The sequence below is a fragment of the Taudactylus pleione genome, unplaced genomic scaffold (assembly GCF_031769625.1).
Source record: "Taudactylus pleione unplaced genomic scaffold, aTauple2 ptg000619l, whole genome shotgun sequence".
NCBI lineage: Eukaryota > Metazoa > Chordata > Amphibia > Anura > Myobatrachidae > Taudactylus > Taudactylus pleione.
The window spans coordinates 223,839-245,138 of record NW_028285021.1 but is presented as its reverse complement, the minus strand read 5'-3'; the positions used below and the strand labels follow the sequence as shown (position 1 = coordinate 245,138).

Genomic DNA, 21,300 nt, shown 5'->3' with positions numbered 1-21,300 from the left:
AACATTTATTTTACTTTAAACGTAACTTATATTTGTGAACTACTACACCATCATGTTGATCCATCACAAACGACAAAAAATCATAACATACAAATCTGGCCAATGACATGACGACTACTATAACAGTAATGGTAGATTTTCACTAAATGTGTTCTATGTATGTCTTTAATGAAAAGCATTGTTCATTGAAGTAGATTTCTTAATTGAACTAGTTTATTTTTGACATTTGAGTGTCTGCTTCACTTATGAAGCATTATTTGCAAAAATTCCATTTCCAAGCAAATAATTCCAAACCGACGAGGATGGGATTTGAACACATGGATGCAGAGCACAATGGATTGTGCTCTGCATGCATGGGTTCAAATCCCATCCTTATTGGTTTGGAATTGTTTGCTAGGAAATGGAATTTTTGCAAATAATGTTTTATAAGTGAAGTGAAGTCCATCGCCTTAACCACTCGGCCACCTCGTCTTTCTGGCACAAATAAAGAAGGGTTTTCTGACACCACTTGTCTTGTTTTAAATCAATTATTTATACATTATTGGTTGTGTTCTCATCAATATCACAGGCTTGTTAGCAAGTCCACTTTCAAGTGAGCCTTTGCTTAAAAACATTTATTTTACTTTAAACGTAACCTATATTTGTGAACTACTACACCATCATGTTGATCCATCACAAACGACAAAAAATCATAACATACACATCTGGCCAATGACATGACTACTCCTATAACAGTAATGGTAGATTTTCACTAAATGTGTTCTATGTATGTCTTTAATGAAAAGCATTGTTCATTGAAGTAGATTTCTTAATTGAATTAGTTTATTTTTGACTTTTGAGTGTCAGCTTCACTTATGAAGCATTATTTGCAAAATTCCATTTCCAAGCAAACAATTCCAAACCGACGAGGATGGGATTTGAACCCATGCGTGCAGAGCACAATGGATTAGCAGTCCATCGCCTTAACCACTCGGCCACCTCGTCTTTCTGGCACAAAAAAGAAGGGTTTTCTGTCACCACTTGTCATATTTTAAATCAATTCTTTATGCATTGTTAGTTGTGTTCTTATCAATATCACAGGCTTGTTAGCAAGTCCACTTTCAAGTGAGCCTTTGCTTAAAGAACATTTATTTTACTTGAAATGTAACCTATATTTGTGAACTACTGCACCATCATGTTGATCCATCACAAATGACAAAAAATCATAACATACACATCTGGCCAATGACATGACTTCTACTATAACAGTAATGGTAGATTTTCGCTAAATGTGTGCTATGTATGTCTTTAATGAAAAGCATTGTTCATTGAAGAAGATTTCTTAATTGAATTAGTTTATTTTTGACATTTGAGTGTCACTTCACTTATGAAGCATTATTTGTAAAATCCCATTTCCAAGCATACAATTCCAAACCGACAAGGATGGGATTTGAACTCATGCGTGCAGAGCACAATGGATTAGCAGTCCATCGCCTTAACCACTCGGCCACCTCGTCTTTCTGGCACAAAAAAGAAGGGTTTTCGGACAACACTTGTCATATTTTAAATCAATTCTTTATACTTTGTTGGTTGTGTTCTCATCAATATCACAGGCTTGTTAGCAAGTCCACTTTCAAGTGAGCCTTTGCTTAAAGAACATTTAATATACTTGAAATGTAACCTATATTTGTGAACTACTGCACCATCATGTTGATCCATCACAAATGACAAAAAATCATAACATACACATCTGGCCAATGACATGACTTCTACTATAACAGTAATGGTAGATTTTCACTAAATGTGTGCTATGTATGTCTTTAATGAAAAGCATTGTTCATTGAAGTAGATTTCTTAATTGAATTAGTTTATTTTTGACTTTTGAGTGTGAGCTTCACTTATGAAGCATTATTTGTAAAATTCCATTTCCAATCATATAATTCCAAACCGACAAGGATGGGATTTGAATCCATGCGTGCAGAGCACAATGGATTAGCAGTCCATCGCCTTAACCACTCGGCCACCTCGTCTTTCTGGCACAAAAAAGATGGGTTTTCGGACAACACTTGTCATATTTTAAATCAATTCTTTATACTTTGTTGGTTGTGTTCTCATCAATATCACAGGCTTGTTAGCAAGTCCACTTTCAAGTGAGCCTTTGCTTAAAGAACATTTAATATACTTGAAATGTAACCTATATTTGTGAACTACTGCACCATCATGTTGATCCATCACAAATGACAAAAAATCATAACTTACAAATCTGGCCAATGACATGACTTCTAATATAACAGTAATGGTAGTTTTTCCCTAAATGTGTGCTATGAATGTCTTTAATGAAAAGCATTGTTCATTGAAGTAGATTTCTTAATTGAACTAGTATATTTTTGACATTTGAGTGTCAGCTTCACTTAAGAAGCATTATTTGCAAAAATTCCATTTCCAAGCAAACAATTCCAAACCGACGAGGATGGGATTTGAACCCATGCATGGAGAGCACAATGGATTGTGCTCTGCATGCATGGGTTCAAATCCCATCCTCGTTGGTTTGGAATTGTTTGCTTGGAAATGGAATTTTTGCAAATAATGCTTCATATGTGAAGTGAAGTGAAGTTCATCACCTTAACCACTCGGCCACCTCGTCATTCTGGCACAAATAAAGAAGGGTTTTCTGACACCACTTGTCTTGTTTTAAATCAATTATTTATACATTATTGGTTGTGTTCTCATCAATATCACAGGCTTGTTAGCAAGTCCACTTTCAAGTGAGCCTTTGCTTAAAAAACATTTATTTTACTTTAAACGTAACCTATATTTGTGAACTACTACACCATCATGTTGATCCATCACAAACGACAAAAAATCATAACATACACATCTGGCCAATGACATGACTACTCCTATAACAGTAATGGTAGATTTTCACTAAATGTGTTCTATGTATGTCTTTAATGAAAAGCATTGTTCATTGAAGTAGATTTCTTAATTGAATTAGTTTATTTTTGACTTTTGAGTGTCAGCTTCACTTATGAAGCATTATTTGCAAAATTCCATTTCCAAGCAAACAATTCCAAACCGACGAGGATGGGATTTGAACCCATGCGTGCAGAGCACAATGGATTAGCAGTCCATCGCCTTAACCACTCGGCCACCTCGTCTTTCTGGCACAAAAAAGAAGGGTTTTCTGACACCACTTGTCATATTTTAAATCAATTCTTTATGCATTGTTAGTTGTGTTCTTATCAATATCACAGGCTTGTTAGCAAGTCCACTTTCAAGTGAGCCTTTGCTTAAAGAACATTTATTTTACTTGAAATGTAACCTATATTTGTGAACTACTGCACCATCAAGTTGATCCATCACAAATGACAAAAAATCATAACATACACATCTGGCCAATGACATGACTTCTACTATAACAGTAATGGTAGATTTTCGCTAAATGTGTGCTATGTATGTCTTTAATGAAAAGCATTGTTCATTGAACTAGATTTCTTAATTGAATTAGTTTATTTTTGACATTTGAGTGTCACTTCACTTATGAAGCATTATTTGTAAAATTTCATTTCCAAGCATATAATTCCAAACCGACAAGGATGGGATTTGAATCCATGCGTGCAGAGCACAATGGATTAGCAGTCCATCGCCTTAACCACTCGGCCACCTCGTCTTTCTGGCACAAAAAAGAAGGGTTTTCTGACACCACTTGTCATATTTTAAATCAATTCTTTATACATTGTTGGTTGTGTTCTCAGCAATATCACAGGCTTGTTAGCAATTCCACTTTCAAGTGAGCCTTTGCTTAAAGAACATTTATTTTATTTAAACATAACCTATATTTGTGAACTACTACACCAGCATGTTGATCTATCACAAACGACAAAAAATCATAACATACACATCTGGCCAATGACATGACTTCTACTATAACAGTAATGGTAGATTTTCACTTAATGTGTTCTATGTATGTCTTTAATGAAAAGCATTGTTCATTGAAGAAGATTTCTTAATTGAATTAGTTTATTTTTGACATTTGAGTGTCACTTCACTTATGAAGCATTATTTGTAAAATCCCATTTCCAAGCATACAATTCCAAACCGACAAGGATGGGATTTGAACTCATGCGTGCAGAGCACAATGGATTAGCAGTCCATCGCCTTAACCACTCGGCCACCTCGTCTTTCTGGCACAAAAAAGAAGGGTTTTCGGACAACACTTGTCATATTTTAAATCAATTCTTTATACTTTGTTGGTTGTGTTCTCATCAATATCACAGGCTTGTTAGCAAGTCCACTTTCAAGTGAGCCTTTGCTTAAAGAACATTTAATATACTTGAAATGTAACCTATATTTGTGAACTACTGCACCATCATGTTGATCCATCACAAATGACAAAAAATCATAACATACACATCTGGCCAATGACATGACTTCTACTATAACAGTAATGGTAGATTTTCACTAAATGTGTGCTATGTATGTCTTTAATGAAAAGCATTGTTCATTGAAGTAGATTTCTTAATTGAATTAGTTTATTTTTGACTTTTGAGTGTGAGCTTCACTTATGAAGCATTATTTGTAAAATTCCATTTCCAAGCATATAATTCCAAACCGACAAGGATGGGATTTGAATCCATGCGTGCAGAGCACAATGGATTAGCAGTCCATCGCCTTAACCACTCGGCCACCTCGTCTTTCTTGCACAAATAATGAAGTGTTTTCTGACACCACTTGTCATATTTTAAATCAATTCTTTATACATTGTTGGTTGTGTTCTCATCAATATCACAGGCTTGTTAGCAATTCCACTTTCAAGTGAGCCTTTGCTTAAGGAACATTTATTTTACTTTAAACATAACCTATATTTGTGAACTACTACACCAGCATGTTGATCCATCACAAATGACAAAAAATCATAACATACACATCTGGCCAATGACATGACTTCTACTATAACAGTAATGGTAGATTTTCACTAAATGTGTGCTATGTATGTCTTTAATGAAAAGCATTGTTCATTGAAGTAGATTTCTTAATTGAATTAGTTTATTTTTGACATTTGAGTGTCACTTCACTTATAAAGCATTATTTGTTAAATTCCATTTCAAAGCATTCAATTCCAAACCGATAAAGATGGGATTTGAACCCATGCGTGCAGAGGACAATGGATTAGCAGTCCATCGCCTAAACCACTCGGCCACCTCGTCTTTCTGGCAAAAATAAAGAAGTGTTGTCTGACACCACTTGTCATATTTTAAATCATTTCTTTACACATTGTTGGTTGTGTTCTCAGCAATATCACAGGCTTGTTAGTAAGTCCACTTTCAAGTGAGCCTTTGCTTAAAGAACATTTATTTTACTTTAAACGTAACTTATATTTGTGAACTACTACACCATCATGTTGATCCATCACAAACGACAAAAAATCATAACATACAAATCTGGCCAATGACATGACGACTACTATAACAGTAATGGTAGATTTTCACTAAATGTGTTCTATGTATGTCTTTAATGAAAAGCATTGTTCATTGAAGTAGATTTCTTAATTGAACTAGTTTATTTTTGACATTTGAGTGTCTGCTTCACTTATGAAGCATTATTTGCAAAAATTCCATTTCCAAGCAAATAATTCCAAACCGACGAGGATGGGATTTGAACACATGGATGCAGAGCACAATGGATTGTGCTCTGCATGCATGGGTTCAAATCCCATCCTTATCGGTTTGGAATTGTTTGCTAGGAAATGGAATTTTTGCAAATAATGTTTTATAAGTGAAGTGAAGTCCATCGCCTTAACCACTCGGCCACCTCGTCTTTCTGGCACAAATAAAGAAGGGTTTTCTGACACCACTTGTCTTGTTTTAAATCAATTATTTATACATTATTGGTTGTGTTCTCATCAATATCACAGGCTTGTTAGCAAGTCCACTTTCAAGTGAGCCTTTGCTTAAAAACATTTATTTTACTTTAAACGTAACCTATATTTGTGAACTACTACACCATCATGTTGATCCATCACAAACGACAAAAAATCATAACATACACATCTGGCCAATGACATGACTACTCCTATAACAGTAATGGTAGATTTTCACTAAATGTGTTCTATGTATGTCTTTAATGAAAAGCATTGTTCATTGAAGTAGATTTCTTAATAGAATTAGTTTATTTTTGACTTTTGAGTGTCAGCTTCACTTATGAAGCATTATTTGTAAAATTTCATTTCCAAGCATATAATTCCAAACCGACAAGGATGGGATTTGAACTCATGCGTGCAGAGCACAATGGATTAGCAGTCCATCGCCTTAACCACTCGGCCACCTCGTCTTTCTGGCACAAAAAAGAAGGGTTTTCGGACAACACTTGTCATATTTTAAATCAATTCTTTATACTTTGTTGGTTGTGTTCTCATCAATATCACAGGCTTGTTAGCAAGTCCACTTTCAAGTGAGCCTTTGCTTAAAGAACATTTAATATACTTGAAATGTAACCTATATTTGTGAACTACTGCACCATCATGTTGATCCATCACAAATGACAAAAAATCATAACATACACATCTGGCCAATGACATGACTTCTACTATAACAGTAATGGTAGATTTTCACTAAATGTGTGCTATGTATGTCTTTAATGAAAAGCATTGTTCATTGAAGTAGATTTCTTAATTGAATTAGTTTATTTTTGACTTTTGAGTGTGAGCTTCACTTATGAAGCATTATTTGTAAAATTCCATTTCCAATCATATAATTCCAAACCGACAAGGATGGGATTTGAATCCATGTGTGCAGAGCCCAATGGATTAGCAGTCCATCGCCTTAACCACTCGGCCACCTCGTCTTTCTGGCACAAATAAAGAAGTGTTTTCTGACACCACTTGTCATATTTTAAATCAATTCTTTATACATTGTTGGTTGTGTTCTCATCAATATCACAGGCTTGTTAGCAATTCCACTTTCAAGTGAGCCTTTGCCTAAAGAACATTTATTTTATTTAAACATAACCTATATTTGTGAACTACTACACCAGCATGTTGATCCATCACAAACGACAAAAAATCATAACATACACATCTGGCCAATGACATGACTTCTACTATAACAGTAATGGTAGATTTTCACTTAATGTGTTCTATGTATGTCTTTAATGAAAAGCATTGTTCATTGAAGAAGATTTCTTAATTGAATTAGTTTATTTTTGACATTTGAGTGTCACTTCACTTATGAAGCATTATTTGTAAAATCCGATTTCCAAGCACACAATTCCAAACCGACAAGGATGGGATTTGAACTCATGCGTGCAGAGCACAATGGATTAGCAGTCCATCGCCTTAACCACTCGGCCACCTCGTCTTTCTGGCACAAAAAAGATGGGTTTTCGGACAACACTTGTCATATTTTAAATCAATTCTTTATACTTTGTTGGTTGTGTTCTCATCAATATCACAGGCTTGTTAGCAAGTCCACTTTCAAGTGAGCCTTTGCTTAAAGAACATTTAATATACTTGAAATGTAACCTATATTTGTGAACTACTGCACCATCATGTTGATCCATCACAAATGACAAAAAATCATAACTTACAAATCTGGCCAATGACATGACTTCTACTATAACAGTAATGGTAGTTTTTCCCTAAATGTGTGCTATGAATGTCTTTAATGAAAAGCATTGTTCATTGAAGTAGATTTCTTAATTGAACTAGTATATTTTTGACATTTGAGTGTCAGCTTCACTTAAGAAGCATTATTTGCAAAAATTCCATTTCCAAGCAAACAATTCCAAACCGACGAGGATGGGATTTGAACCCATGCATGGAGAGCACAATGGATTGTGCTCTGCATGCATGGGTTCAAATCCCATCCTCGTTGGTTTGGAATTGTTTGCTTGGAAATGGAATTTTTGCAAATAATGCTTCATATGTGAAGTGAAGTGAAGTTCATCACCTTAACCACTCGGCCACCTCGTCATTCTGGCACAAATAAAGAAGGGTTTTCTGACACCACTTGTCTTGTTTTAAATCAATTATTTATACATTATTGGTTGTGTTCTCATCAATATCACAGGCTTGTTAGCAAGTCCACTTTCAAGTGAGCCTTTGCTTAAAAAACATTTATTTTACTTTAAACGTAACCTATATTTGTGAACTACTACACCATCATGTTGATCCATCACAAACGACAAAAAATCATAACATACACATCTGGCCAATGACATGACTACTCCTATAACAGTAATGGTAGATTTTCACTAAATGTGTTCTATGTATGTCTTTAATGAAAAGCATTGTTCATTGAAGTAGATTTCTTAATTGAATTAGTTTATTTTTGACTTTTGAGTGTCAGCTTCACTTATGAAGCATTATTTGCAAAATTCCATTTCCAAGCAAACAATTCCAAACCGACGAGGATGGAATTTGAACCCATGCGTGCAGAGCACAATGGATTAGCAGTCCATCGCCTTAACCACTCGGCCACCTCGTCTTTCTGGCACAAAAAAGAAGGGTTTTCTGACACCACTTGTCATATTTTAAATCAATTCTTTATGCATTGTTAGTTGTGTTCTTATCAATATCACAGGCTTGTTAGCAAGTCCACTTTCAAGTGAGCCTTTGCTTAAAGAACATTTATTTTACTTGAAATGTAACCTATATTTGTGAACTACTGCACCATCAAGTTGATCCATCACAAATGACAAAAAATCATAACATACACATCTGGCCAATGACATGACTTCTACTATAACAGTAATGGTAGATTTTCGCTAAATGTGTGCTATGTATGTCTTTAATGAAAAGCATTGTTCATTGAACTAGATTTCTTAATTGAATTAGTTTATTTTTGACATTTGAGTGTCACTTCACTTATGAAGCATTATTTGTAAAATTTCATTTCCAAGCATATAATTCCAAACCGACAAGGATGGGATTTGAATCCATGCGTGCAGAGCACAATGGATTAGCAGTCCATCGCCTTAACCACTCGGCCAACTCGTCTTTCTGGCACAAATAAAGAAGTATTTTCTGACACCACTTGTCATATTTTAAATCAATTCTTTATACATTGTTGGTTGTGTTCTCAGCAATATCACAGGCTTGTTAGCAATTCCACTTTCAAGTGAGCCTTTGCTTAAAGAACATTTATTTTATTTAAACATAACCTATATTTGTGAACTACTACACCAGCATGTTGATCTATCACAAACGACAAAAAATCATAACATACACATCTGGCCAATGACATGACTTCTACTATAACAGTAATGGTAGATTTTCACTTAATGTGTTCTATGTATGTCTTTAATGAAAAGCATTGTTCATTGAAGAAGATTTCTTAATTGAATTAGTTTATTTTTGACATTTGAGTGTCACTTCACTTATGAAGCATTATTTGTAAAATCCCATTTCCAAGCATACAATTCCAAACCGACAAGGATGGGATTTGAACTCATGCGTGCAGAGCACAATGGATTAGCAGTCCATCGCCTTAACCACTCGGCCACCTCGTCTTTCTGGCACAAAAAAGAAGGGTTTTCGGACAACACTTGTCATATTTTAAATCAATTCTTTATACTTTGTTGGTTGTGTTCTCATCAATATCACAGGCTTGTTAGCAAGTCCACTTTCAAGTGAGCCTTTGCTTAAAGAACATTTAATATACTTGAAATGTAACCTATATTTGTGAACTACTGCACCATCATGTTGATCCATCACAAATGACAAAAAATCATAACATACACATCTGGCCAATGACATGACTTCTACTATAACAGTAATGGTAGATTTTCACTAAATGTGTGCTATGTATGTCTTTAATGAAAAGCATTGTTCATTGAAGTAGATTTCTTAATTGAATTAGTTTATTTTTGACTTTTGAGTGTGAGCTTCACTTATGAAGCATTATTTGTAAAATTCCATTTCCAAGCATATAATTCCAAACCGACAAGGATGGGATTTGAATCCATGCGTGCAGAGCACAATGGATTAGCAGTCCATCGCCTTAACCACTCGGCCACCTCGTCTTTCTTGCACAAATAATGAAGTGTTTTCTGACACCACTTGTCATATTTTAAATCAATTCTTTATACATTGTTGGTTGTGTTCTCATCAATATCACAGGCTTGTTAGCAATTCCACTTTCAAGTGAGCCTTTGCTTAAAGAACATTTATTTTATTTAAACATAACCTATATTTGTGAACTACTACACCAGCATGTTGATCCATCACAAACGACAAAAAATCATAACATACACATCTGGCCAATGACATGACTTCTACTATAACAGTAATGGTAGATTTTCACTTAATGTGTTCTATGTATGTCTTTAATGAAAAGCATTGTTCATTGAAGTAGATTTCTTAATTGAATTAGTTTATTTTTGACTTTTGAGTGTCAGCTTCACTTATGAAGCATTATTTGCAAAATTCCATTTCCAAGCAAACAATTCCAAACCGACGAGGATGGGATTTGAACCCATGCGTGCAGAGCACAATGGATTAGCAGTCCATCGCCTTAACCATTCGGCCACCTCGTCTTTCTGGCACAAAAAAGAAGGGTTTTCTGACACCACTTGTCATATTTTAAATCAATTCTTTATGCATTGTTAGTTGTGTTCTTATCAATATCACAGGCTTGTTAGCAAGTCCACTTTCAAGTGAGCCTTTGCTTAAAGAACATTTAATATACTTGAAATGTAACCTATATTTGTGAACTACTGCACCATCATGTTGATCCATCACAAATGACAAAAAATCATAACATACACATCTGGCCAATGACATGACTTCTACTATAACAGTAATGGTAGATTTTCACTAAATGTGTGCTATGTATGTCTTTAATGAAAAGCATTGTTCATTGAAGTAGATTTCTTAATTGAATTAGTTTATTTTTGACTTTTGAGTGTGAGCTTCACTTATGAAGCATTATTTGTAAAATTCCATTTCCAAGCATATAATTCCAAACCGACAAGGATGGGATTTGAATCCATGCGTGCAGAGCACAATGGATTAGCAGTCCATCGCCTTAACCACTCGGCCACCTCGTCTTTCTTGCACAAATAATGAAGTGTTTTCTGACACCACTTGTCATATTTTAAATCAATTCTTTATACATTGTTGGTTGTGTTCTCATCAATATCACAGGCTTGTTAGCAATTCCACTTTCAAGTGAGCCTTTGCTTAAAGAACATTTATTTTATTTAAACATAACCTATATTTGTGAACTACTACACCAGCATGTTGATCCATCACAAACGACAAAAAATCATAACATACACATCTGGCCAATGACATGACTTCTACTATAACAGTAATGGTAGATTTTCACTTAATGTGTTCTATGTATGTCTTTAATGAAAAGCATTGTTCATTGAAGAAGATTTCTTAATTGAATTAGTTTATTTTTGACATTTGAGTGTCACTTCACTTATGAAGCATTATTTGTAAAATCCCATTTCCAAGCATACAATTCCAAACCGACAAGGATGGGATTTGAACTCATGCGTGCAGAGCACAATGGATTAGCAGTCCATCGCCTTAACCACTCGGCCACCTCGTCTTTCTGGCACAAAAAAGAAGGGTTTTCTGACACCACTTGTCATATTTTAAATCAATTCTTTATGCATTGTTAGTTGTGTTCTTATCAATATCACAGGCTTGTTAGCAAGTCCACTTTCAAGTGAGCCTTTGCTTAAAGAACATTTATTTTACTTGAAATGTAACCTATATTTGTGAACTACTGCACCATCATGTTGATCCATCACAAATGACAAAAAATCATAACATACACATCTGGCCAATGACATGACTTCTACTATAACAGTAATGGTAGATTTTCACTAAATGTGTGCTATGTATGTCTTTAATGAAAAGCATTGTTCATTGAAGTAGATTTCTTAATTGAATTAGTTTATTTTTGACTTTTGAGTGTGAGCTTCACTTATGAAGCATTATTTGTAAAATTCCATTTCCAAGCATATAATTCCAAACCGACAAGGATGGGATTTGAATCCATGCGTGCAGAGCACAATGGATTAGCAGTCCATCGCCTTAACCACTCGGCCACCTCGTCTTTCTTGCACAAATAATGAAGTGTTTTCTGACACCACTTGTCATATTTTAAATCAATTCTTTATACATTGTTGGTTGTGTTCTCATCAATATCACAGGCTTGTTAGCAATTCCACTTTCAAGTGAGCCTTTGCTTAAAGAACATTTATTTTATTTAAACATAACCTATATTTGTGAACTACTACACCAGCATGTTGATCCATCACAAACGACAAAAAATCATAACATACACATCTGGCCAATGACATGACTTCTACTATAACAGTAATGGTAGATTTTCACTTAATGTGTTCTATGTATGTCTTTAATGAAAAGCATTGTTCATTGAAGAAGATTTCTTAATTGAATTAGTTTATTTTTGACATTTGAGTGTCACTTCACTTATGAAGCATTATTTGTAAAATCCCATTTCCAAGCATACAATTCCAAACCGACAAGGATGGGATTTGAACTCATGCGTGCAGAGCACAATGGATTAGCAGTCCATCGCCTTAACCACTCGGCCACCTCGTCTTTCTGGCACAAAAAAGAAGGGTTTTCGGACAACACTTGTCATATTTTAAATCAATTCTTTATACTTTGTTGGTTGTGTTCTCATCAATATCACAGGCTTGTTAGCAAGTCCACTTTCAAGTGAGCCTTTGCTTAAAGAACATTTAATATACTTGAAATGTAACCTATATTTGTGAACTACTGCACCATCATGTTGATCCATCACAAATGACAAAAAATCATAACATACACATCTGGCCAATGACATGACTTCTACTATAACAGTAATGGTAGATTTTCACTAAATGTGTGCTATGTATGTCTTTAATGAAAAGCATTGTTCATTGAAGTAGATTTCTTAATTGAATTAGTTTATTTTTGACTTTTGAGTGTGAGCTTCACTTATGAAGCATTATTTGTAAAATTCCATTTCCAAGCATATAATTCCAAACCGACAAGGATGGGATTTGAATCCATGCGTGCAGAGCACAATGGATTAGCAGTCCATCGCCTTAACCACTCGGCCACCTCGTCTTTCTGGCACAAAAAAGAAGGGTTTTCTGACACCACTTGTCATATTTTAAATCAATTCTTTATGCATTGTTAGTTGTGTTCTTATCAATATCACAGGCTTGTTAGCAAGTCCACTTTCAAGTGAGCCTTTGCTTAAAGAACATTTATTTTACTTGAAATGTAACCTATATTTGTGAACTACTGCACCATCAAGTTGATCCATCACAAATGACAAAAAATCATAACATACACATCTGGCCAATGACATGACTTCTACTATAACAGTAATGGTAGATTTTCGCTAAATGTGTGCTATGTATGTCTTTAATGAAAAGCATTGTTCATTGAACTAGATTTCTTAATTGAATTAGTTTATTTTTGACATTTGAGTGTCACTTCACTTATGAAGCATTATTTGTAAAATTTCATTTCCAAGCATATAATTCCAAACCGACAAGGATGGGATTTGAATCCATGCGTGCAGAGCACAATGGATTAGCAGTCCATCGCCTTAACCACTCGGCCAACTCGTCTTTCTGGCACAAATAAAGAAGTATTTTCTGACACCACTTGTCATATTTTAAATCAATTCTTTATACATTGTTGGTTGTGTTCTCAGCAATATCACAGGCTTGTTAGCAATTCCACTTTCAAGTGAGCCTTTGCTTAAAGAACATTTATTTTATTTAAACATAACCTATATTTGTGAACTACTACACCAGCATGTTGATCTATCACAAACGACAAAAAATCATAACATACACATCTGGCCAATGACATGACTTCTACTATAACAGTAATGGTAGATTTTCACTTAATGTGTTCTATGTATGTCTTTAATGAAAAGCATTGTTCATTGAAGAAGATTTCTTAATTGAATTAGTTTATTTTTGACATTTGAGTGTCACTTCACTTATGAAGCATTATTTGTAAAATCCCATTTCCAAGCATACAATTCCAAACCGACAAGGATGGGATTTGAACTCATGCGTGCAGAGCACAATGGATTAGCAGTCCATCGCCTTAACCACTCGGCCACCTCGTCTTTCTGGCACAAAAAAGAAGGGTTTTCGGACAACACTTGTCATATTTTAAATCAATTCTTTATACTTTGTTGGTTGTGTTCTCATCAATATCACAGGCTTGTTAGCAAGTCCACTTTCAAGTGAGCCTTTGCTTAAAGAACATTTAATATACTTGAAATGTAACCTATATTTGTGAACTACTGCACCATCATGTTGATCCATCACAAATGACAAAAAATCATAACATACACATCTGGCCAATGACATGACTTCTACTATAACAGTAATGGTAGATTTTCACTAAATGTGTGCTATGTATGTCTTTAATGAAAAGCATTGTTCATTGAAGTAGATTTCTTAATTGAATTAGTTTATTTTTGACTTTTGAGTGTGAGCTTCACTTATGAAGCATTATTTGTAAAATTCCATTTCCAAGCATATAATTCCAAACCGACAAGGATGGGATTTGAATCCATGCGTGCAGAGCACAATGGATTAGCAGTCCATCGCCTTAACCACTCGGCCACCTCGTCTTTCTTGCACAAATAATGAAGTGTTTTCTGACACCACTTGTCATATTTTAAATCAATTCTTTATACATTGTTGGTTGTGTTCTCATCAATATCACAGGCTTGTTAGCAATTCCACTTTCAAGTGAGCCTTTGCTTAAAGAACATTTATTTTATTTAAACATAACCTATATTTGTGAACTACTACACCAGCATGTTGATCCATCACAAACGACAAAAAATCATAACATACACATCTGGCCAATGACATGACTTCTACTATAACAGTAATGGTAGATTTTCACTTAATGTGTTCTATGTATGTCTTTAATGAAAAGCATTGTTCATTGAAGTAGATTTCTTAATTGAATTAGTTTATTTTTGACTTTTGAGTGTCAGCTTCACTTATGAAGCATTATTTGCAAAATTCCATTTCCAAGCAAACAATTCCAAACCGACGAGGATGGGATTTGAACCCATGCGTGCAGAGCACAATGGATTAGCAGTCCATCGCCTTAACCATTCGGCCACCTCGTCTTTCTGGCACAAAAAAGAAGGGTTTTCTGACACCACTTGTCATATTTTAAATCAATTCTTTATGCATTGTTAGTTGTGTTCTTATCAATATCACAGGCTTGTTAGCAAGTCCACTTTCAAGTGAGCCTTTGCTTAAAGAACATTTAATATACTTGAAATGTAACCTATATTTGTGAACTACTGCACCATCATGTTGATCCATCACAAATGACAAAAAATCATAACATACACATCTGGCCAATGACATGACTTCTACTATAACAGTAATGGTAGATTTTCACTAAATGTGTGCTATGTATGTCTTTAATGAAAAGCATTGTTCATTGAAGTAGATTTCTTAATTGAATTAGTTTATTTTTGACTTTTGAGTGTGAGCTTCACTTATGAAGCATTATTTGTAAAATTCCATTTCCAAGCATATAATTCCAAACCGACAAGGATGGGATTTGAATCCATGCGTGCAGAGCACAATGGATTAGCAGTCCATCGCCTTAACCACTCGGCCACCTCGTCTTTCTTGCACAAATAATGAAGTGTTTTCTGACACCACTTGTCATATTTTAAATCAATTCTTTATACATTGTTGGTTGTGTTCTCATCAATATCACAGGCTTGTTAGCAATTCCACTTTCAAGTGAGCCTTTGCTTAAAGAACATTTATTTTATTTAAACATAACCTATATTTGTGAACTACTACACCAGCATGTTGATCCATCACAAACGACAAAAAATCATAACATACACATCTGGCCAATGACATGACTTCTACTATAACAGTAATGGTAGATTTTCACTTAATGTGTTCTATGTATGTCTTTAATGAAAAGCATTGTTCATTGAAGAAGATTTCTTAATTGAATTAGTTTATTTTTGACATTTGAGTGTCACTTCACTTATGAAGCATTATTTGTAAAATCCCATTTCCAAGCATACAATTCCAAACCGACAAGGATGGGATTTGAACTCATGCGTGCAGAGCACAATGGATTAGCAGTCCATCGCCTTAACCACTCGGCCACCTCGTCTTTCTGGCACAAAAAAGAAGGGTTTTCTGACACCACTTGTCATATTTTAAATCAATTCTTTATGCATTGTTAGTTGTGTTCTTATCAATATCACAGGCTTGTTAGCAAGTCCACTTTCAAGTGAGCCTTTGCTTAAAGAACATTTATTTTACTTGAAATGTAACCTATATTTGTGAACTACTGCACCATCAAGTTGATCCATCACAAATGACAAAAAATCATAACATACACATCTGGCCAATGACATGACTTCTACTATAACAGTAATGGTAGATTTTCGCTAAATGTGTGCTATGTATGTCTTTAATGAAAAGCATTGTTCATTGAACTAGATTTCTTAATTGAATTAGTTTATTTTTGACATTTGAGTGTCACTTCACTTATGAAGCATTATTTGTAAAATTTCATTTCCAAGCATATAATTCCAAACCGACAAGGATGGGATTTGAATCCATGCGTGCAGAGCACAATGGATTAGCAGTCCATCGCCTTAACCACTCGGCCACCTCGTCTTTCTGGCACAAATAAAGAAGTATTTTCTGACACCACTTGTCATATTTTAAATCAATTCTTTATACATTGTTGGTTGTGTTCTCAGCAATATCACAGGCTTGTTAGCAATTCCACTTTCAAGTGAGCCTTTGCTTAAAGAACATTTATTTTATTTAAACATAACCTATATTTGTGAACTACTACACCAGCATGTTGATCTATCACAAACGACAAAAAATCATAACATACACATCTGGCCAATGACATGACTTCTACTATAACAGTAATGGTAGATTTTCACTTAATGTGTTCTATGTATGTCTTTAATGAAAAGCATTGTTCATTGAAGAAGATTTCTTAATTGAATTAGTTTATTTTTGACATTTGAGTGTCACTTCACTTATGAAGCATTATTTGTAAAATCCCATTTCCAAGCATACAATTCCAAACCGACAAGGATGGGATTTGAACTCATGCGTGCAGAGCACAATGGATTAGCAGTCCATCGCCTTAACCACTCGGCCACCTCGTCTTTCTGGCACAAAAAAGAAGGGTTTTCGGACAACACTTGTCATATTTTAAATCAATTCTTTATACTTTGTTGGTTGTGTTCTCATCAATATCACAGGCTTGTTAGCAAGTCCACTTTCAAGTGAGCCTTTGCTTAAAGAACATTTAATATACTTGAAATGTAACCTATATTTGTGAACTACTGCACCATCATGTTGATCCATCACAAATGACAAAAAATCATAACATACACATCTGGCCAATGACATGACTTCTACTATAACAGTAATGGTAGATTTTCACTAAATGTGTGCTATGTATGTCTTTAATGAAAAGCATTGTTCATTGAAGTAGATTTCTTAATTGAATTAGTTTATTTTTGACTTTTGAGTGTGAGCTTCACTTATGAAGCATTATTTGTAAAATTCCATTTCCAAGCATATAATTCCAAACCGACAAGGATGGGATTTGAATCCATGCGTGCAGAGCACAATGGATTAGCAGTCCATCGCCTTAACCACTCGGCCACCTCGTCTTTCTTGCACAAATAATGAAGTGTTTTCTGACACCACTTGTCATATTTTAAATCAATTCTTTATACATTGTTGGTTGTGTTCTCATCAATATCACAGGCTTGTTAGCAATTCCACTTTCAAGTGAGCCTTTGCTTAAAGAACATTTATTTTATTTAAACATAACCTATATTTGTGAACTACTACACCAGCATGTTGATCCATCACAAACGACAAAAAATCATAACATACACATCTGGCCAATGACATGACTTCTACTATAACAGTAATGGTAGATTTTCACTTAATGTGTTCTATGTATGTCTTTAATGAAAAGCATTGTTCATTGAAGAAGATTTCTTAATTGAATTAGTTTATTTTTGACATTTGAGTGTCACTTCACTTATGAAGCATTATTTGTAAAATCCCATTTCCAAGCATACAATTCCAAACCGACAAGGATGGGATTTGAACTCATGCGTGCAGAGCACAATGGATTAGCAGTCCATCGCCTTAACCACTCGGCCACCTCGTCTTTCTGGCACAAAAAAGAAGGGTTTTCGGACAACACTTGTCATATTTTAAATCAATTCTTTATACTTTGTTGGTTGTGTTCTCATCAATATCACAGGCTTGTTAGCAAGTCCACTTTCAAGTGAGCCTTTGCTTAAAGAACATTTAATATACTTGAAATGTAACCTATATTTGTGAACTACTGCACCATCATGTTGATCCATCACAAATGACAAAAAATCATAACATACACATCTGGCCAATGACATGACTTCTACTATAACAGTAATGGTAGATTTTCACTAAATGTGTGCTATGTATGTCTTTAATGAAAAGCATTGTTCATTGAAGTAGATTTCTTAATTGAATTAGTTTATTTTTGACTTTTGAGTGTGAGCTTCACTTATGAAGCATTATTTGTAAAATTCCATTTCCAAGCATATAATTCCAAACCGACAAGGATGGGATTTGAATCCATGCGTGCAGAGCACAATGGATTAGCAGTCCATCGCCTTAACCACTCGGCCACCTCGTCTTTCTGGCACAAATAAAGAAGTGTTTTCTGACACCACTTGTCATATTTTAAATCAATTCTTTATACATTGTTGGTTGTGTTCTCATCAATATCACAGGCTTGTTAGCAATTCCACTTTCAAGTGAGCCTTTGCCTAAAGAACATTTACTTTATTTAAACATAACCTATATTTGTGAACTACTACACCAGCATGTTGATCCATCACAAACGACAAAAAATCATAACATACACATCTGGCCAATGACATGACTTCTACTATAACAGTAATGGTAGATTTTCACTTAATGTGTTCTATGTATGTCTTTAATGAAAAGCATTGTTCATTGAAGAAGATTTCTTAATTGAATTAGTTTATTTTTGACATTTGAGTGTCACTTCACTTATGAAGCATTATTTGTAAAATCCCATTTCCAAGCATACAATTCCAAACCGACAAGGATGGGATTTGAACTCATGCGTGCAGAGCACAATGGATTAGCAGTCCATCGCCTTAACCACTCGGCCACCTCGTCTTTCTGGCACAAAAAAGATGGGTTTTCGGACAACACTTGTCATATTTTAAATCAATTCTTTATACTTTGTTGGTTGTGTTCTCATCAATGTCACAGGCTTGTTAGCAAGTCCACTTTCAAGTGAGCCTTTGCTTAAAGAACATTTAATATACTTGAAATGTAACCTATATTTGTGAACTACTGCACCATCATGTTGATCCATCACAAATGACAAAAAATCATAACTTACAAATCTGGCCAATGACATGACTTCTACTATAACAGTAATGGTAGTTTTTCCCTAAATGTGTGCTATGAATGTCTTTAATGAAAAGCATTGTTCATTGAAGTAGATTTCTTAATTGAACTAGTATATTTTTGACATTTGAGTGTCAGCTTCACTTAAGAAGCATTATTTGCAAAAATTCCATTTCCAAGCAAATAATTCCAAACCGACGAGGATGGGATTTGAACCCATGCATGGAGAGCACAATGGATTGTGCTCTGCATGCATGGGTTCAAATCCCATCCTCGTTGGTTTGGAATTGTTTGCTTGGAAATGGAATTTTTGCAAATAATGCTTCATATGTGAAGTGAAGTGAAGTTCATCACCTTAACCACTCGGCCACCTCGTCATTCTGGCACAAATAAAGAAGGGTTTTCTGACACCACTTGTCTTGTTTTAAATCAATTATTTATACATTATTGGTTGTGTTCTCATCAATATCACAGGCTTGTTAGCAAGTCCACTTTCAAGTGAGCCTTTGCTTAAAAAACATTTATTTTACTTTAAACGTAACCTATATTTGTGAACTACTACACCAGCATGTTGATCCATCACAAACGACAAAAAATCATAACATACACATCTGGCCAATGACATGACTTCTACTATAACAGTAATGGTAGATTTTCACTTAATGTGTTCTATGTATGTCTTTAATGAAAAGCATTGTTCATTGAAGAAGATTTCTTAATTGAATTAGTTTATTTTTGACATTTGAGTGTCACTTCACTTATGAAGCATTATTTGTAAAATCCCATTTCCAAGCATACAATTCCAAACCGACAAGGATGGGATTTGAACTCATGCGTGCAGAGCACAATGGATTAGCAGTCCATCGCCTTAACCACTCGGCCACCTCGTCATTCTGGCACAAATAAAGAAGGGTTTTTCTGACACCACTTGTCTTGTTTTAAATCAATTATTTATACATTATTGGTTGTGTTCTCATCAATATCACAGGCTTGTTAGCAATTCCACTTTCAAGTGAGCCTTTGCTTAAAGAACATTTAATATACTTGAAATGTAACCTATATTTGTGAACTACTGCACCATCATGTTGATCCATCACAAATGACAAAAAATCATAACATACACATCTGGCCAATGACATGACTTCTACTATAACAGTAAACGTAGATTTTCACTAAATGTGTGCTATGTATGTCTTTAATGAAAAGCATTGTTCATTGAAGTAGATTTCATAATTGAATTAGTTTATTTTTGACATTTGAGTGTCACTTCACTTATAAAGCATTATTTGTAAAATTCCATTTCCAAGCATATAATTCCAAACCGACAAGGATGGGATTTGAATCCATGCGTGCAGAGCACAATGGATTAGCAGTTCATCGCCTTAACCACTCGGCCACCTCGTCTTTCTGGCACAAATAAAGAAGGGTTTTCTGACACCACTTGTCATATTTTAAATCATTTCTTTACACATTGTTGGTTGTGTTCTCAGCAATATCACAGGCTTGTTAGTAAGTCCACTTTCAAGTGAGCCTTTGCTTAAAGAACATTTATTTTACTTTAAACGTAACTTATATTTGTGAACTACTACACCATCATGTTGATCCATCACAAACGACAAAAATCATAACATACAAATCTGGCCAATGACATGACGACTACTATAACAGTAATGGTAGATTTTCACTAAATGTGTTCTATGTATGTCTTTAATGAAAAGCATTGTTCATTGAAGTAGATTTCTTAATTGAACTAGTTTATTTTTGACATTTGAGTGTCTGCTTCACTTATGAAGCATTATTTGCAAAAATTCCATTTCCAAGCAAATAATTCCAAACCGA

At 34.6% G+C, this 21,300-nt stretch overlaps 18 non-coding genes across 18 annotated transcripts; all 18 read right to left on the bottom strand.

Moving 5' to 3' along the window:
• Positions 1–902: 902 nt before the first annotated feature.
• On the bottom strand, positions 903–984 carry TRNAS-GCU (transfer RNA serine (anticodon GCU)). Its single transcript has one exon. It is a non-coding gene; the product is annotated as a tRNA-Ser (tRNA).
• Positions 985–1,414: 430 nt separating this feature from the next.
• Positions 1,415–1,496, bottom strand: TRNAS-GCU (transfer RNA serine (anticodon GCU)). The gene has a single exon. It is a non-coding gene; the product is annotated as a tRNA-Ser (tRNA).
• Positions 1,497–3,055: 1,559 nt separating this feature from the next.
• On the bottom strand, positions 3,056–3,137 carry TRNAS-GCU (transfer RNA serine (anticodon GCU)). The gene has a single exon. It is a non-coding gene; the product is annotated as a tRNA-Ser (tRNA).
• Positions 3,138–4,078: 941 nt separating this feature from the next.
• TRNAS-GCU (transfer RNA serine (anticodon GCU)) lies at positions 4,079–4,160 on the bottom strand. Its single transcript has one exon. It is a non-coding gene; the product is annotated as a tRNA-Ser (tRNA).
• A 2,067-nt stretch (positions 4,161–6,227) lies between these two features.
• Positions 6,228–6,309, bottom strand: TRNAS-GCU (transfer RNA serine (anticodon GCU)). Its single transcript has one exon. It is a non-coding gene; the product is annotated as a tRNA-Ser (tRNA).
• A 943-nt stretch (positions 6,310–7,252) lies between these two features.
• Positions 7,253–7,334, bottom strand: TRNAS-GCU (transfer RNA serine (anticodon GCU)). Its single transcript has one exon. It is a non-coding gene; the product is annotated as a tRNA-Ser (tRNA).
• Positions 7,335–8,380: 1,046 nt separating this feature from the next.
• Positions 8,381–8,462, bottom strand: TRNAS-GCU (transfer RNA serine (anticodon GCU)). Its single transcript has one exon. It is a non-coding gene; the product is annotated as a tRNA-Ser (tRNA).
• Positions 8,463–9,404: 942 nt separating this feature from the next.
• TRNAS-GCU (transfer RNA serine (anticodon GCU)) lies at positions 9,405–9,486 on the bottom strand. Its single transcript has one exon. It is a non-coding gene; the product is annotated as a tRNA-Ser (tRNA).
• A 944-nt stretch (positions 9,487–10,430) lies between these two features.
• TRNAS-GCU (transfer RNA serine (anticodon GCU)) lies at positions 10,431–10,512 on the bottom strand. Its single transcript has one exon. It is a non-coding gene; the product is annotated as a tRNA-Ser (tRNA).
• Positions 10,513–11,455: 943 nt separating this feature from the next.
• TRNAS-GCU (transfer RNA serine (anticodon GCU)) lies at positions 11,456–11,537 on the bottom strand. Its single transcript has one exon. It is a non-coding gene; the product is annotated as a tRNA-Ser (tRNA).
• Positions 11,538–12,480: 943 nt separating this feature from the next.
• Positions 12,481–12,562, bottom strand: TRNAS-GCU (transfer RNA serine (anticodon GCU)). The gene has a single exon. It is a non-coding gene; the product is annotated as a tRNA-Ser (tRNA).
• A 1,455-nt stretch (positions 12,563–14,017) lies between these two features.
• TRNAS-GCU (transfer RNA serine (anticodon GCU)) lies at positions 14,018–14,099 on the bottom strand. The gene has a single exon. It is a non-coding gene; the product is annotated as a tRNA-Ser (tRNA).
• A 944-nt stretch (positions 14,100–15,043) lies between these two features.
• On the bottom strand, positions 15,044–15,125 carry TRNAS-GCU (transfer RNA serine (anticodon GCU)). Its single transcript has one exon. It is a non-coding gene; the product is annotated as a tRNA-Ser (tRNA).
• Positions 15,126–16,068: 943 nt separating this feature from the next.
• On the bottom strand, positions 16,069–16,150 carry TRNAS-GCU (transfer RNA serine (anticodon GCU)). Its single transcript has one exon. It is a non-coding gene; the product is annotated as a tRNA-Ser (tRNA).
• A 942-nt stretch (positions 16,151–17,092) lies between these two features.
• On the bottom strand, positions 17,093–17,174 carry TRNAS-GCU (transfer RNA serine (anticodon GCU)). Its single transcript has one exon. It is a non-coding gene; the product is annotated as a tRNA-Ser (tRNA).
• A 943-nt stretch (positions 17,175–18,117) lies between these two features.
• TRNAS-GCU (transfer RNA serine (anticodon GCU)) lies at positions 18,118–18,199 on the bottom strand. The gene has a single exon. It is a non-coding gene; the product is annotated as a tRNA-Ser (tRNA).
• A 943-nt stretch (positions 18,200–19,142) lies between these two features.
• Positions 19,143–19,224, bottom strand: TRNAS-GCU (transfer RNA serine (anticodon GCU)). The gene has a single exon. It is a non-coding gene; the product is annotated as a tRNA-Ser (tRNA).
• Positions 19,225–20,269: 1,045 nt separating this feature from the next.
• TRNAS-GCU (transfer RNA serine (anticodon GCU)) lies at positions 20,270–20,351 on the bottom strand. The gene has a single exon. It is a non-coding gene; the product is annotated as a tRNA-Ser (tRNA).
• Positions 20,352–21,300: the final 949 nt, after the last annotated feature.